The sequence below is a fragment of the Ictidomys tridecemlineatus genome, chromosome 5, assembly GCF_052094955.1.
Source record: "Ictidomys tridecemlineatus isolate mIctTri1 chromosome 5, mIctTri1.hap1, whole genome shotgun sequence".
In the NCBI taxonomy this organism is placed as follows: domain Eukaryota; kingdom Metazoa; phylum Chordata; class Mammalia; order Rodentia; family Sciuridae; genus Ictidomys; species Ictidomys tridecemlineatus.
The window spans coordinates 22962131-22976659 of record NC_135481.1 but is presented as its reverse complement, the minus strand read 5'-3'; positions in this window follow the sequence as shown (position 1 = coordinate 22976659).

Sequence of the window (14529 nt, the reverse complement as noted above, 5' to 3'; positions counted from 1 at the left end):
AGGGCCTTGCTAAGTTGCTGAAGCTGGCTCTGAACTTGCAATCTTCCTGCCTGGGCCTCCCCAGCTGCTGGGATTACAGGCGTGTGCAACCATGCTCAGCTCCAGTTTCATTTTGATTTTAACATTCATAAGATAAATACTGATTGGACTGGAGAAGTAGCTTAGTTGGTTAAGCATTTGCTTAGCATTTGTAAGGCCTTGGATTTAATCCCAGTACTGCAAAAGAGAGAGATAGAGAGAGAGAGAGAGAGAGAGAAACAACACAACAAAACAAAAACCCTGACCATTTGCCACCTTTATAAAATCTTTCTTTTTTCCCCTGCCTTCCTCCTTTGTCCTTTGCAGTGGTATGAATTTAACTTATGACTATTACCAGTCACGGTGCTCTGTGATCTATCATGGAATAAGGCAATCCACAGAAGCAAGCTTTGCAGATAACTAAATCTCTTGCACACCTTGGTTTTCTTTCTTCTTTCCCTTCACTGCCATTTTTGCTTTCTTGTTGGTTTTTGTATATTCTTATAAGTCATAGTAAATCTTTGCTGGCAAGGCATGAATCAATAAATACATACATTTTAAATACTGAAAAGTAACAAATCACTCAATGAACCTTGCCTTCTTTAAACACCAAGGCTTTTTTTTTTAACTTGAAGGAAAATTTTTTTCTGAAGCAAACTGCATGCTTCATTGCCTTCTGAAAATATGCTGAATGTCAAGCAGCCTTTACCTGAAGACTCAAGGTCATCACTGTACATGCTGATTATTGTACAGACTTGCATACAACCAAGGTCCCTGGGAACCATTGAATGAAATGAGTGTTTGCCCCTATATTTTGTAGTTCTGGGCTGTTTTGCTTGTATAGTTCTTATTTATTTATTTATTTTTAAAGTCATATCCTTAGTTGTTAGAGACTGTTTTCTCTTGTTATCTGTTGTTCTAATTTAGTCTTTTTCAGGAACAAGGGCAGAAAAGCACATGAATTGTTTTGGGGGAAATTTTTTTTAAAAAAGATGTACATGCAAGAATGTGGAGGAAAAGGTACACTTATACATTGCTGGTGGGATTGCAAATTGGTGCAACCAATCTAGAAAACAAATTCCTTAGAAAACTTGGAATGAAGCCACCATTTGATCCAGCTATCCCTTTCCTCCGACTATACCCTAACAACTTAAAAACAGCATACTACTGTAATGCATCTACTTCAATATTTATAGCAGCACAATTCACAATTGCTAAACTATGGAACCAACCTAGTGCCATTCAATAGATGAAAGGATAAAGAAACTGTGGTACATATACACAATGGAATATTACTCAGCATTAAAAGAGGATAAAATTATAGCATTTGCAGGTAAATAGATGGAGTTGGAGAATATCATGCTAAGCGAAGTAAGCCAATCTCAAAAACCAGGGGCCAAATGTTTTCCCTGATAAGTGGATGCTAATCCATATGAAGGGGGTGCCTGGGATAAGTGGAGGAATTTTGGATTGGGCAAAGGGGAGGGGGAGGGGGCAAAGAAGTGGGAAAGATGGTGGAATGAGGAAGACATTGTTACCCTAGGTACATGTATGATTGAACAAATGGTGTGACTCTATTTCATGCACAACCAGACAAGTGAAAAATTTTTCTCCATTTGTGTACAATGAATCAAAGAGCTTTCTACTATCACTGTTCTGATTAGAACTAATAAATAAATAAATAAATAAATTTAAAAAAAGATATGCATGCCCAGGAGTCCAGGAAACACAGAAAACAAAGGAAGGTAGGATTGCAGGTGCCTTTTGCCTTCTCTGGTTTTGTGGCTTCTCTGACCCTAGGATGACCTGTTGGTGATGTTGCCCATGGCTCACTGGAAAATTCCCTCTTGGCATCTTAATTCAATCTCTAGGGAGAGAAAGACAGAATCCAACTCACTCTTCTCAACCTTTTAAATCATGCAACCAAGGTCATAGGTCACTAGCAAGCCCAGGAGGGCCCTGCTCAGACCAGGTGTCTGTCCATTCACATTCCAAGGAAATGCTGTCAGAGGTGATGTCCTAAGGCCAACTATCTCATTAAAAAGAAATGGGGACTAGGGACAGAGTCTCCAGGGAGGGAACAAGAGTAGGTACTTTAAATTGAGGGCATGCAGCATTTGCTGACTGCATCTGTCTGTTGCCTTGATTTATATGCAGCTATCTTGGTGAGGCCATGAAAGTAGTGCCCTTCACCTCTTCAGCAGAAAAAAAAGCATGGCCTTTACAATGGTCATTGTCATTTCACCTTTATTGTCATTCACTTGTAAGTGTGTTTATATATTTAAGATGTGACATCATTTGGCCTTTATTGACATGCACTAATAAATGTATTTTCTCTATAAATACCTGTAAATATTTGTATATACACATAGATGTGTATGTCTGTGCATATTTAAGATGACATATTTTTCAAGATGTTATAAATACTCAAAGGGATCTACTTTGGTTTTTTTTTGTTTTGTGGGGAGAATTTACTTTGAATAGAGTGTTTCTTGGTGTCGGTGCACACCTTGTTGGCAGTGTGGTATCTAAACCACTAACGTTTCATTCACCACCACACAAACATTGCTGAGCACTCTTGCTAGCACTAGAGAAGTAGGAGACAATTCCTAATGGGATCCATTTCTTTACAGGTACATAAAAAAAAAAAAAATCTACATCAACATAAGAGATTCCTGCCTTCAGACATAATGTGTTCCCCCAAACACACAACAATGTCAGATGTATAAAATCTAAAAACAGATTAGTGCATTTTAAGGAGAACTTCTATTTTCAGAGATCAACAACATAGTATAAAATTTCTAATTGTGCCTTGTCTCTTAGCTATAGTCTTTTTTTTTTTTTTTTTTTTTTTTTTTTTTTTTTGTACCATTGTGGTGATTTAACTTTATTTATTTATTTATTTATTTTAAGAATTTTTTAATATTTACTTTTAGTTATTGGTGGACACAACATCTTTGTTTGTATGTGGTGCTGAGGATCGAACCCGGGCCGCACGCATGCCAGGCAAGCGTGCTACCGCTTGAGCCACATCCCCAGCCCCTTAGCTATAGTCTTAAAGTATAATTCCAGCATTTAGTTGTCTTTAAAAGTTGGGCTTTTCCTTTCCAGTGGAGCAGAGTTGACCACCATTCTGGATAGGAAACTTGATGATGTGGTTCAGGCTATTTACCTATTTATGAAGCAAAAATTGTTTTCCTTATCTGTAAAAACAAAGATAACGATCATATTCTATTGTTTGTTCCCCACATAGCATTGTTATGAGTGAAAATAAAACCATATAAAGTGATCAGAACAGTGACTGACACATGGCAAGTTTTCAGTTTGAGGCCAAAGATTCACCATTTTCTGCACACCTAAGGAATTCCTTCTTTGTCTCAATTGCTTTATGTTTATGAGAGCTATGCTTCCCCTTTTCCTGCTATTTGCATTTGAATTTATCCATATGCCACTAATTTTTAAATTTTTTTTTTTTTGCAGATGGACACAATACCTTTATTTTGTTTATTTATTCTTTATGTGGTACTGAGGGTTGAACCCAGTGCCTCACACATGTTAGTCGAGCACTCTATCACTGAGCTACAACCCAGCCCCTCCACTAATTTTGATAAAGTAACAAGGTTAAATACAATATTATGAACAGAATTGAATAAATACTGTAGGCCCCCAAAGATGATGGCAGAGGGGACCTGGGCTGTGAGCTGGCAGACAGCACCATCAACAGATAGTTGCCAATGTTCCTGCATTGCCTGCTTATTATCCTACTGTCACTTAAGAAAGACGGCCTGTGTCAGGCATGATGGCACACGCCTATAATCTCAGCAACTCAGGAGGCTGAGGTAGGAAGATCACAAGTTCAAGACCAGTCTGGGTAACTTAATGAGATCCTGTCTCAAAAAAAGGGAGTTGTAGCTTAGTGGTAGAGTGCCCCAGGGTTTAATCCCCAGTCTCTCTCTCTCTCTCTCTCTCTCTCTCTCTCTCTCTCTCTTTCACACACACACACATACACACACACATACACACACACACACAGGAAAAAAGAACGGGGCATTCATGGGCAATATCTTTATCTCTATGTACGTAAAGGGTCACAGGAGATAGCATTTCCCTTTCACCATATTAAAGTCTTGAAAATCCAAAAATAAAGCCAAACATTATAGTTGGTGATAGTTGATGTCAGAAGGAATTCTTCAGTAAAGACATAGTAACAACTGAATTATTTTGTTCCAAATAGTATACAATGGAAATAAATGTGTAACTTTTACTATACTAGTGGATCTCAGTGAAAAGTATATTATAGCACATAAAAATATCACACAACTATCCTAACTCCATAAATTTGCCTTGATAGTGTCCCAGGTTTGATAATTATTTGTAAAAATTTCATTAATAATTACTTTTTGGCTTTTCTTCTTCTTTTTAATCTTTTATTTTTTGAGAGAAGCTCTTGCTATGTTGTTCAGGCTGGTGTCAAACTTCTGGGACCAAGTGATCCTGCTGCCTCAACCTTGAGAGTAGCTGGGACTCCAGGAATATGCCATCAAGCTAGGCAATTCCTTTTCAGTTGAAAATTTGAGAGTGGGTGTGAAAGTAGTGGCAGGGGGTGATGCTTAGGAATAACCTATAAAGGTGTGAAATTAACTTTTTTTTTTTTTTTTTTTTTTGGTGCTGGGGATTGAACCCAGGGGCACTTTACCACTGAGCTACATCCACAGCCCTTTTTATTTTGAGATAGAGTTTCACTAAGTTGCTGAGGCTGGCCTCAAACTTGTGATCCTCCTGCCTCAGCTTTTCAAGTAACTAGTATTATAGGCATGCACCACTACAACCCGTTTTCCTATAAGATTTTAAATACAAGAAAAGGTGATTGCACTGGTAGAAAACAAGAAGAGGCTTATGTTTCATTGAGTTCCATTTTAGATGAGTTGGGCTGAAGCTATCAGAGGTTCCAGGCATTTCTAGGACAGTCTCACTAAACCTCCAGGAGATGTCAGGTCTAACATTGTGTGTGCTTTTTTAAGTCTTCACCTGGTTGTCCCTTTTCTGCTTTTGATGCTAAGCTACCACTCCTTCCTACCCTCTCCCTCTCTCCTTACCTCTTTCTTGGCAAAGCGGTGAAGGAACAGGCTTCTTCTATATTTTTGGTGGGAGTATAAATAGCTAAACCCCTATGGAAAGCATTTTGGCATTCACTCTCTCACATTACAGAATTATGCAATCTCTGACCCATCCATCTGGTTTTTGGGAATTTATCCAAGGATGCAAACACACAATGCAAATTGACATATGTCACCCAGCATCATTGGCATAGCAAAAGATGGCAAAACACCCAAATGTCCATCATTAGCAGAATTGGTTAAATACATTAGCAGACAACATATAATAGAATTCTTTACATTTTAAAAAGCTTTGAAAACCAGAATGAGTTGCTCTCTGAACCAAAATGGAATAATTTCCAAGATACAGTGATAAGTTAAAACAAGAAGAACAAGACACACAATAGTATGTACATTAAGCTACTATTTGTGCAAAAAAAAAAACAGATATGAGGGCTGGGGTGCAGCTCAGTGGTAGAGCACTTGCTTGACCTGTATGAAGCCCTGAGTTCAATCCCCAGCATAGAAAACAGAGGGGAGAAAAAGCAGAGGGGAGACGGAAGGAGAAAAATAAAGATGGAGAAATGATAGATTGGTATTTACATTTACATGAAGAAACTTTGGAAAAAAACATGAAACTCACAGAAGAATCTGGGGAATGTGGAAGCAGGACTGGATATGTTTTATATTGCTTGATTTTGGAACCATTGTAAACATACTGCTCATAAACATTTAAAAATATTTATCAATCAGAATCTATTGCTACACATGGCAGAATAATACAAAGGCTAGTAGGAATCTTGTAAGTGTGGATTTTGAAAGCACACGGAGGTCTTTTTGGAGTGGTATGTGTGAGCTGGCCAACTGTGAAAATTTAGACAGGTGGAGAATTAGCGAGTTGGATTTGTTTGTGAAAGGCTCATGGGACCTTTTAGGTTTTGAGATCTGCAAGAGCAAAAGCCAAAATTTTGAAAGTCTATTGTGTTACTGGAAAAATTTCTCCCTAGAATACTTTCTGAAACTGAGAAAATAATGAGTTGAGAGTCTGCCTTGTTTCTTTGGGACAGTAGCAAAATGAATCAGGTTCCAGCCTTCGTTCAAGTGCAGCATGTGATTTCTGTTGCTCCTTGTAAGCTGCTGGTGCAGCATCCTCAGATACGTCAGGTCTCATCCACCAAGCAAATGGAAAGTTCCTTAGGCCCTGAAAATCAAATGCAAATCTATTTTAGATTTTCTTGTTTGTTTGTTTTCCGGTTTTGGTGCTGGGGGCTGAACCCAGGGCTTTCTGTCTGCTAACTCTGCTCTCTATCACTGGCCTACACCCTATCCCTGTATTAGGGCAGGATTTATCTGAAATTTCAAAGGATTCAACCTAATTTTTTCTTACCTCTTTCACCTTAGTTTGAAGTAAGTGTATTGTGAATGAGACTCAGGGTTAATTATCTGTTTATGTATCAAAGTCACAATATCATGGGCCTTAGTTTTATTTCTTATTCTTACAACTCGTGCTTTATTTCTTGTTATCTTTCTTAAGAGGATGGACTGTGAGAAGAGCAGCTGAATATAGAGTAGATGATGCCTAATGACAGGATAAAGGAAAGTCAACTTTGTTTTTACCAAACTCATGAAATTGCTCAATAATTCTAAGATGACTCATCCTAGTACTTTAAAATCACATTAACCCTGCTGCCTTGAAAATAGTGCTTTAGGGAAGTGGATCCAATTACGTTAAAACCTCTTTCTTCTCTCTGACACACACACACACACACACACACATCATTTATATAAAGAATAAAAGGGCTTCAAAGGAAATATGACAAATGTTTAACATTGATAGGGTCTGGGGTAAGACCATGAAGATCTTTATTCTTTTATTTTTTAAAAAATATTATCCAAATAGTATTTAATGACTATGAACTTTTTTTTTTCCAGTACTGGGGATTAAGCCCAGGGAAGCTCTACCACTGAACTATATCCTTGCCCTTTTTATGTTGACACACGGTTTCACTAAGTTGCTCAGGTTGACAACTTGTGATCTTTCCGCCTCAGCCTCCAGTGTTGCTGAGATTACAGGTGTGTGCCACCACAGAGGCACCACAAACCATTTTCATCACAGAAACAGAACACAAAAACAATCAGAGCATACTTAAAAGCAGGGTTTGGTGGGCTGAGGCAGCTCCTTTCTCCGCTCACCTTCTACGAGGTCCAGGTGAACCTGTGGCAGCTGCTGTCTTTCACCTGGAGAGATGGGGCTGTCCACTTTGAGGACTTCACAACGTCAGCTCTGGGGGAAAAAAAAGAGCTGGGCCCTGTCCCAGCCTCCATTTAATTGGTTTGCTGGCGTGCACCTGGGTCCTGTGTCACTCTTGTTGTCACTGCAAGATTACCTTTAGGCTGGACTCAGCACTGGGTCCCATCCCTTGGCCCACCCTCCTCCAAAACAAGTAAATCTTACTACTGAAGAGGCTTGACTTTTTTTTTTTTTAATTTATTTTTTAGTCCTTGGCGGACACAACATCTTTATTTGTATGTGGTGCTGAGGATCGAACCTGGGCCACACGCATGCCAGGCGACTGCGCTACCACTTGAGCCACATCTCCATCCCTGAGGCTTGACTTTTCTCTGGGAAACTTTTCAAGTTCCTGGCCCTTCCTTTTCCTCATATGGTCTCCTGGGCCTCCTGAGCCTGACATTGCTCCCTCCTTCTCTCCACTTGTACCTGCCATCTAGATTCCAACCGCCTCAGTTCTCCAGCCAGATTCCAACCGCCTCAGTTCTCCAAACAAGTGCCCAAAGTCAATAGTTCAATTGAATTAATCCTTCCTGGAAGCTGGATGAAGACCTTGAATTCAATTTAATGCCCTTGGCCGCAGAGATGTAACGACTAGAGTTTGTGTAAAACATGTAGCTCTGAGGATGAGTTCTGGTCTCAGTATCCTGTAAACTCTGATTACTTTTAGTAGTCCAAACAGGGACAGTGGGACAAATATGAGTCTCTTCAGCATGAGGTTTCAGCTGGAAGCTGTCTCAGCCACTTGGGCTCTCTCTTGGAAGGGAACAGGGTAGGGCATGAGGTGTCATAGACCACAAGACCAGAGTGTAAGTGGAGGCTTGCAAAACATATGTGTGAACTCTCTCTCTCTCTCTTTTTTTTTTTTGTAGCAGGGATTGAATCCAGGGGCATTAAACCACTGAGCCACATCCCCAGCCCTCTTCTGTATTTTATTTAGAGACAAGGTATCAATTGCTTAGGGTCCTAACTAATTTGCTGAGGCTGCCTTTGAACTTGCGATCCTCCTGCTTCAGCCTCCCAAGCCACAGGGATTACAGGCATACGCCACTGTGCCTAGCTAAATATTTCAAAGTTATGTTAAGCTAACAGATAATTATATAAAATATGTTCTTTCCTCCTACCTTGACAAAAATATCTTCAGGACAACCTGGAAATATAGGTTGGAAATTAGAATTCTTGGATTCCTTAGCATTGCTTGAAGAGCATGGTGGCTTGAAAGAGCCGGTTACAGCTTTGCCCTAATTCTGCTTCCCTTCTTCTTCCCACTTAAGACTCCTGCCCCTCTGACATCTGCAGGGAACTCTTGCATTCTTGCATGGACTGCCCAGCCCGAATATGCATGTTCGCTCCCTACACTCACTCTTTGCTGATCCTTTAGTTTGGAGTAAACACACCAGACTGACCTGGAAAAGGCCTGTTCTAGCCTGGAAGTGAGCCTTTGGATGTATGGACAGAGAAGTCTGGGATCCCATGCATGGTTCATAAAAATGCTAAACTGTCCATTCCTAATTTGTAATCTTTGAAAGCTTCTTCTAAGATGATTTGAGGAAACTCAAGTTAGCACTGTTAATTACCAGTGTTGCTGGAAAGCAGAGGGATGGACTTATTCCTTCCCTTCTCCTACTAAAGAGGGTCTTTGGGAAAAGCCCATGGTCCACCCCATCTTAGTACCCCTTGGACAGCTTTGAACATGCAGCAAAGTCCTCTCTGTTTCTTGCAGTTTTCTGCACTGTTAGGAATGATTCAAGGGGCAGGGAATTTAAAGGCAGAGCCTATCACCAGGAATCTTGTTTCCCTGATTAGGTAAAAAATGATCTTTACTTAGATGAGACAATGGAGGAGGAGGATGAAAGGATGGCCAAGGACTTGGAAAAGGGCCACCTTTCATTTTATCTCTGCAGTGTGTTGGGAGGCAGAGAGGCCAGCTAGATCACCCTCTGACCCTTCTCAGGGTGGCTTTGCAGGCCATGATCAGCCCTGGAAGGGATGTGGGAAGGGCTTAAGTGCTGAACTTGATGCCCCGACTAGAGGTAGTGCTGCAGTGACTCAGGCTGGGAGGGAGACAGGTATGCTCTGAACTTTGGGATGGGGGCAGAAGGACATCAAGCCACCTCCTTTGCCCCATCTGGGCTTCCAGTTCTAAGGTCTGCCATGAAGTCTAGCTCTTTGGGATTTTTTTTTTTTTTGGGGGGGGGGTAGTATCAGGATTGAACTCAGGGCACTCAACCATGATCCACATCCCCAGCCCTGTTTTGTGTTTTATTTAGATGCAAGGTCTCACTGAGTTGCTTAGGGTCCTCGCTAATTTGCTGGAGCTGGCTTTGAACTTGTGATCCTCCTGCCTCAGCTTCCTAAACTGCTGGGATTATAGGTATGTGCCACTGTGCCCAGCTCCTTGTGATCTTGGCCAGTAATGATGGCTTAAGCACTTGCCTAGCATGTATGAGGCCCTGGGTTCGATTCTCAGCACTGGGTTCGATTCTCATTAAAAAATAAAAATAAAAAATAAAGGAATTGTGTCCAAATTTATAACTAATAAAATATTTTTAAAAAACGGAATGTGAAAACTCCAGAGGGTTCACACTCACACACACACACACACACAGAGAGAGAGAGAGAGAGAGAGAGAGAGAGAGAGAGAGCCCCTTACCTCAAGGCCTAGCCTTCAAAAGAAAATGTTTTTGAGTAGGGCAGTTGGAGATATGTCACAGAGAGTCCATAAATATATAAACTGACCTTCCTCTGAGTCATGCTCCTCTCATCCCCACCCAAATATAAAATTATGAATAAGTGTGCTAGACTAGTTTTGAGCTATGGGTCATTAACTTGATATTGCTCTGATATCTGCATTTTCATTTTAGAGGTAAAGTCAATGGGCTGGACACAGCGGTGCACACATGTAATCCCAGCAACTAGGGAGGCTGAGGCAGGAACATTGCTAGCCTCAGCAAATTTGAAGCCAGCCTGAGCAACTTGGCAAGACCCTGTTTCAAAATAAAAACTAAAAGGGGCTGAGGATGTAGCTCAATGGTAAAGCATCCCTGAGTTCAATTGCCAGTACCAAAATGAAAAATAAAAAAGTAAAGTTATTGGAAAATGCCTCTGGATCTTGAAAATAAATGATATAGCCTAAATATTATGGGTGGAACAAAATGACACCCAAGAGGGCAGGTTTCACTGTGTTTCCATGATTGTTCTTAGGAAGCCATAGTTCACTCCATTCCTTAGACTATCGAGAGTCTGCAGTGTTTCCATTATGAGAGAGACTTGCAGGGATAAGGAAGAGATCAGGGGTGTCAGGTGGCAGAGGATAAAGTGTAGTATTCTATTGGTAGAAGCAAGATATAATAATGAAAATAAGCCTTGAGGTAAGTTAACCCAGGACCTTCTTACTGGAGTGTAAATAGAATCCTTTTGCCTACTTATGCTCAACATGACTCATGAGAGAACACTCTCCCTGATAACAGTCTGAGAATCTAACCCAATTCTATAACACTTCTCTCTCTCTCTCTCTCTCTCTCTCTCTCTCTCTCTCTCTCTCTCTTTACCTTCAACTTAGATTCTGTAACATCATACATCACAAAACCAAGTGAAACTCTAGCTTGACTTTTACAAGAATATAAACTGGCATCCACGTAGGCTTTCCAGATAGAATATAGGACATCTGTATTTGTATTCTCTAAATCTAGCAACCCTATATCCATGTTCCAAATCTTCAGTCTCCTCCAAATTTCTTCAGTAATGAAATCTCCTAAATGTGTGGAAATGATAACTCATGGACATCTGAGTCTTAGGCAGATGTTAGATGGGATCCTACAAAAAAAGACAAGAAAATCTCCAGTCAAAATCTAGAAAGCCTTGATAGTGGAAGGAGACAGTCATCATTATACAAAATTCATGTATGAAGATATACATGAATATACAAACAGAGATTTGATAAATTGTGGTACAAAGGTATATTAAGAATTGCAATGCAAATATTATGAACGTAATGCACTCCTCTATTGTGATGTATGTAAGAAATAATATAAAAATAAATTATTTAATTTTTAAAAAAATCTAGAAAGCCTTGGGAATGGAGTTGTGGCTCAATGGTGGAGCACCTGCCTAGCACATGTGAGGCACTAGGTTTGGTCCTCAGCACCACATAAAAATAAATAAAGGCATTGTGTTCATCTGCAACTTACAAAATAAAAAAAAAAAAAATCTAGAAAGCCTCAAGAATGAAATCCTGCCATTTGTGGCAAAATGCATGGACATTATGTTAGATGAAATAAGTCAGGTACAGAAAGACAAATTCCACATGTTCTCACTCATATTGGAAGCTCAAAGAGTAAGTCTTTAGGAAGTAGGGAGTAGAATAGTGGTTATCAGAGACTGAGGAGAGCAGAAGGGAGGGAGGGATGGAGAGGGAGTGGTTAGTGGGTACCAAAGTACAGTTGGATAAGAAGGAAAACTCCTAACATTCTATGTAGCACAGTAGGGTAACTACTGTAGACAATAATTCATTGTATATTTCAAAATAACTAAGAGAGAACTTTGAATGTTCCCAACACAATGAAATGACTACCATTTAAGGTCATGGATAAACCAATTACCTGACCTAATCAAAATGCATTATATATGTATTTTGAAATATCACACTGTACCCTACAAACATGTACAATTATTATGTGTCAATTAAGTATTTAAAAAAGGAGAAAATTAAAACAGCTCTTCTAGCATAGTAAACTTCCTTCCTGATCATACATGTGCCTATATCAGAAAACCTGTTTGACTACCAATCAAAAAGGAAAGCTCCTGAACCAATAGATAATAATGCACACTCAATGAGTCCCTACTATTTGCAGAACATTGTGTTAGAAGCTTTAAGTACCTCATCTCATTTCATCCTCATTATGTGCTTGAAGATAACTATTTCCTATTCTTTAATGTAAAGATGAGAAATATGAGGCTTGAAAATGTTACTGGGTGTGGTGGTGGTGCACAACTGTAATCCCAGCTACTGGAGAGGCTGAAGTGGGATCTCAAAGTCAGGGTCAACCTGGGAAATTTAGTGAGACCCTGTCTCAAAATAAAATAATAAGGGGCTGGGTATATAGCTCAGTTGGTAGAGTGCTTTCCTCCCATGCATAAGGCCCTGAGTTTAATTCCCAGCACCACAAAAATAAATAAATAAAAGAATAAGGCCTGGGGAAATAACTCAGTGGTAGAGTGCTTACCTATTATGTGTAAGGCCCGGAGTTCCATCCCAGTACTGCAAATCAAAATAAAAAGGGCTGGAGATGTACCAGTGGGAGAGCACCCCTCTATTCAATCCCCAGTAATGAGAGAGAGAGAGAGAGAGAAAGGTGGGGGGCTAAATAATTTGTCCCAGGTCACTTGCTTGGTAGAAACTCTGGTTGACTTGACAATAAGGCAGCTGTAAGGTTAATTTTCCAGGAAGCAGCTGAGACTAGAGGTTGGTCCAGTGACTTGTAATAGGGAGAATGAGAGCGGGACATGGTGATGAGGAGCCAGGATCATGGTAATGAAAACAGTGATAATGGTGGTGATGGTGGTGATGATGGTGATAATGGTGGTGATGGTGGTGATGGTGGTGATGGTGGTGATGATGATAATAATGGTGTGATGGCTGACATTCCTTGGGAATATATGTGCCAGTGAATGTGCTGAGTATGCTATATGCGTCAACTTATTCAATTATCACAACTGTCTTTTCTTTTTAAAAAATTTTTTAGTTGTAGATGAACACAATACCCTTTATTTTATTCATTTATTTTTATGTGGTACTGAGGATTGAACCCAGTGCCTCTCAGGTGCTAGACAAGCGCTATACCACTGAGCCACAACTGTCTTTTCTGATTGGTACTCCTGCTAATGTCATTTTCTTATTTAAAAATTTTTTCCCTGTTTTAGGAATCAAACATAGAACCTCATACATTCTAGGCAAGTGCTCTATCATCAAGCTAAATCTTAGGCCACTAAACTCCATTTTAAAGATGAGGGGTGCTCGGGGTGAGGCTGAGTAGTAGAACATGTTCTTAGCATGCATGAAACCCTGGATTCAATCCCCAGAAACCAAAAATTAAACAAACAAGCAAATAAGTAAGAAAGAAACATACACTCTTGGTCTCTGGTTTTAATACTGACTCTACTGTTAGTCATATTTTCTTTGGTCTCCTTAATCTACCTACTGGGTTCTCACCATCCCATTCCCATTTCTCCTGTTGCAGATCACAGAACTCACTTGTAGACTCAGAGAGATTCCTAAAACATTAACTCTATGGCCAGTTTATTGGTTCTTGGAAGTGTATGGTAAAGCTTTGGTAGGCAAATGTCCAGTTAACTAGAGTTTTTACCTTAAATCTTGTGAATTTAGTGTTTCATGTCTTGAAATTTTACACTGTTATGGTTTAGATGTGGTATTCCCCAGAAGCTCAAGTGTGAGACAATGAAAGAAGATTTGGAGGGGAAAAGATTGGGTTGTGAGTGTCTTAACCCAATCAGTGAATTATCTCCTGATAGGGATTAACTGAGTCCTAGCTGAAGTGGTAGGGTGTGGCTGGAGGAGGTGGTTCATTGGGGATGTGGCTATGAGGTATATATTTTGTATCTGGAGAGTGGAGTCTCTCTTTGCTTCCTGATCACCATATGGACTGCTTCCCCTCAGCCACACTCTCCTGCCATGATGTCCTGCCTCATCTCAGGCTCCCAGGGATGGAGGTGGCCTTCTATGGACTAAGACCATGAGCTCTTAAATAAGCTTTTTCTTCTCTAGTTGTTCTGGTCAGGTCTTTTCACAGCAGTGAAAAAGCTGACTAAAACACACTTTTAGGGCAAATTACTCTGAAGAGTTGACACATATCCAGAAAAACGCTCTGAACAAAAATCGTCTCAATTTTATCTTCAGAAAGCACTTGGCTTTTGCTGACCATAATTTTATTTTATTTTATTTTATTTTTTTGCACTCTCTGAGGGTTTTTTTAATTTATTTTTTATTGGTTGTTCACAACATTACAAAGCTCTTGACATATCATATTTCATACATTAGATTGAAGTGGGTTATGAACTCCCAATTTTTACCCCAAATGCAGATTGCAGAATCACGTCCGTTACACT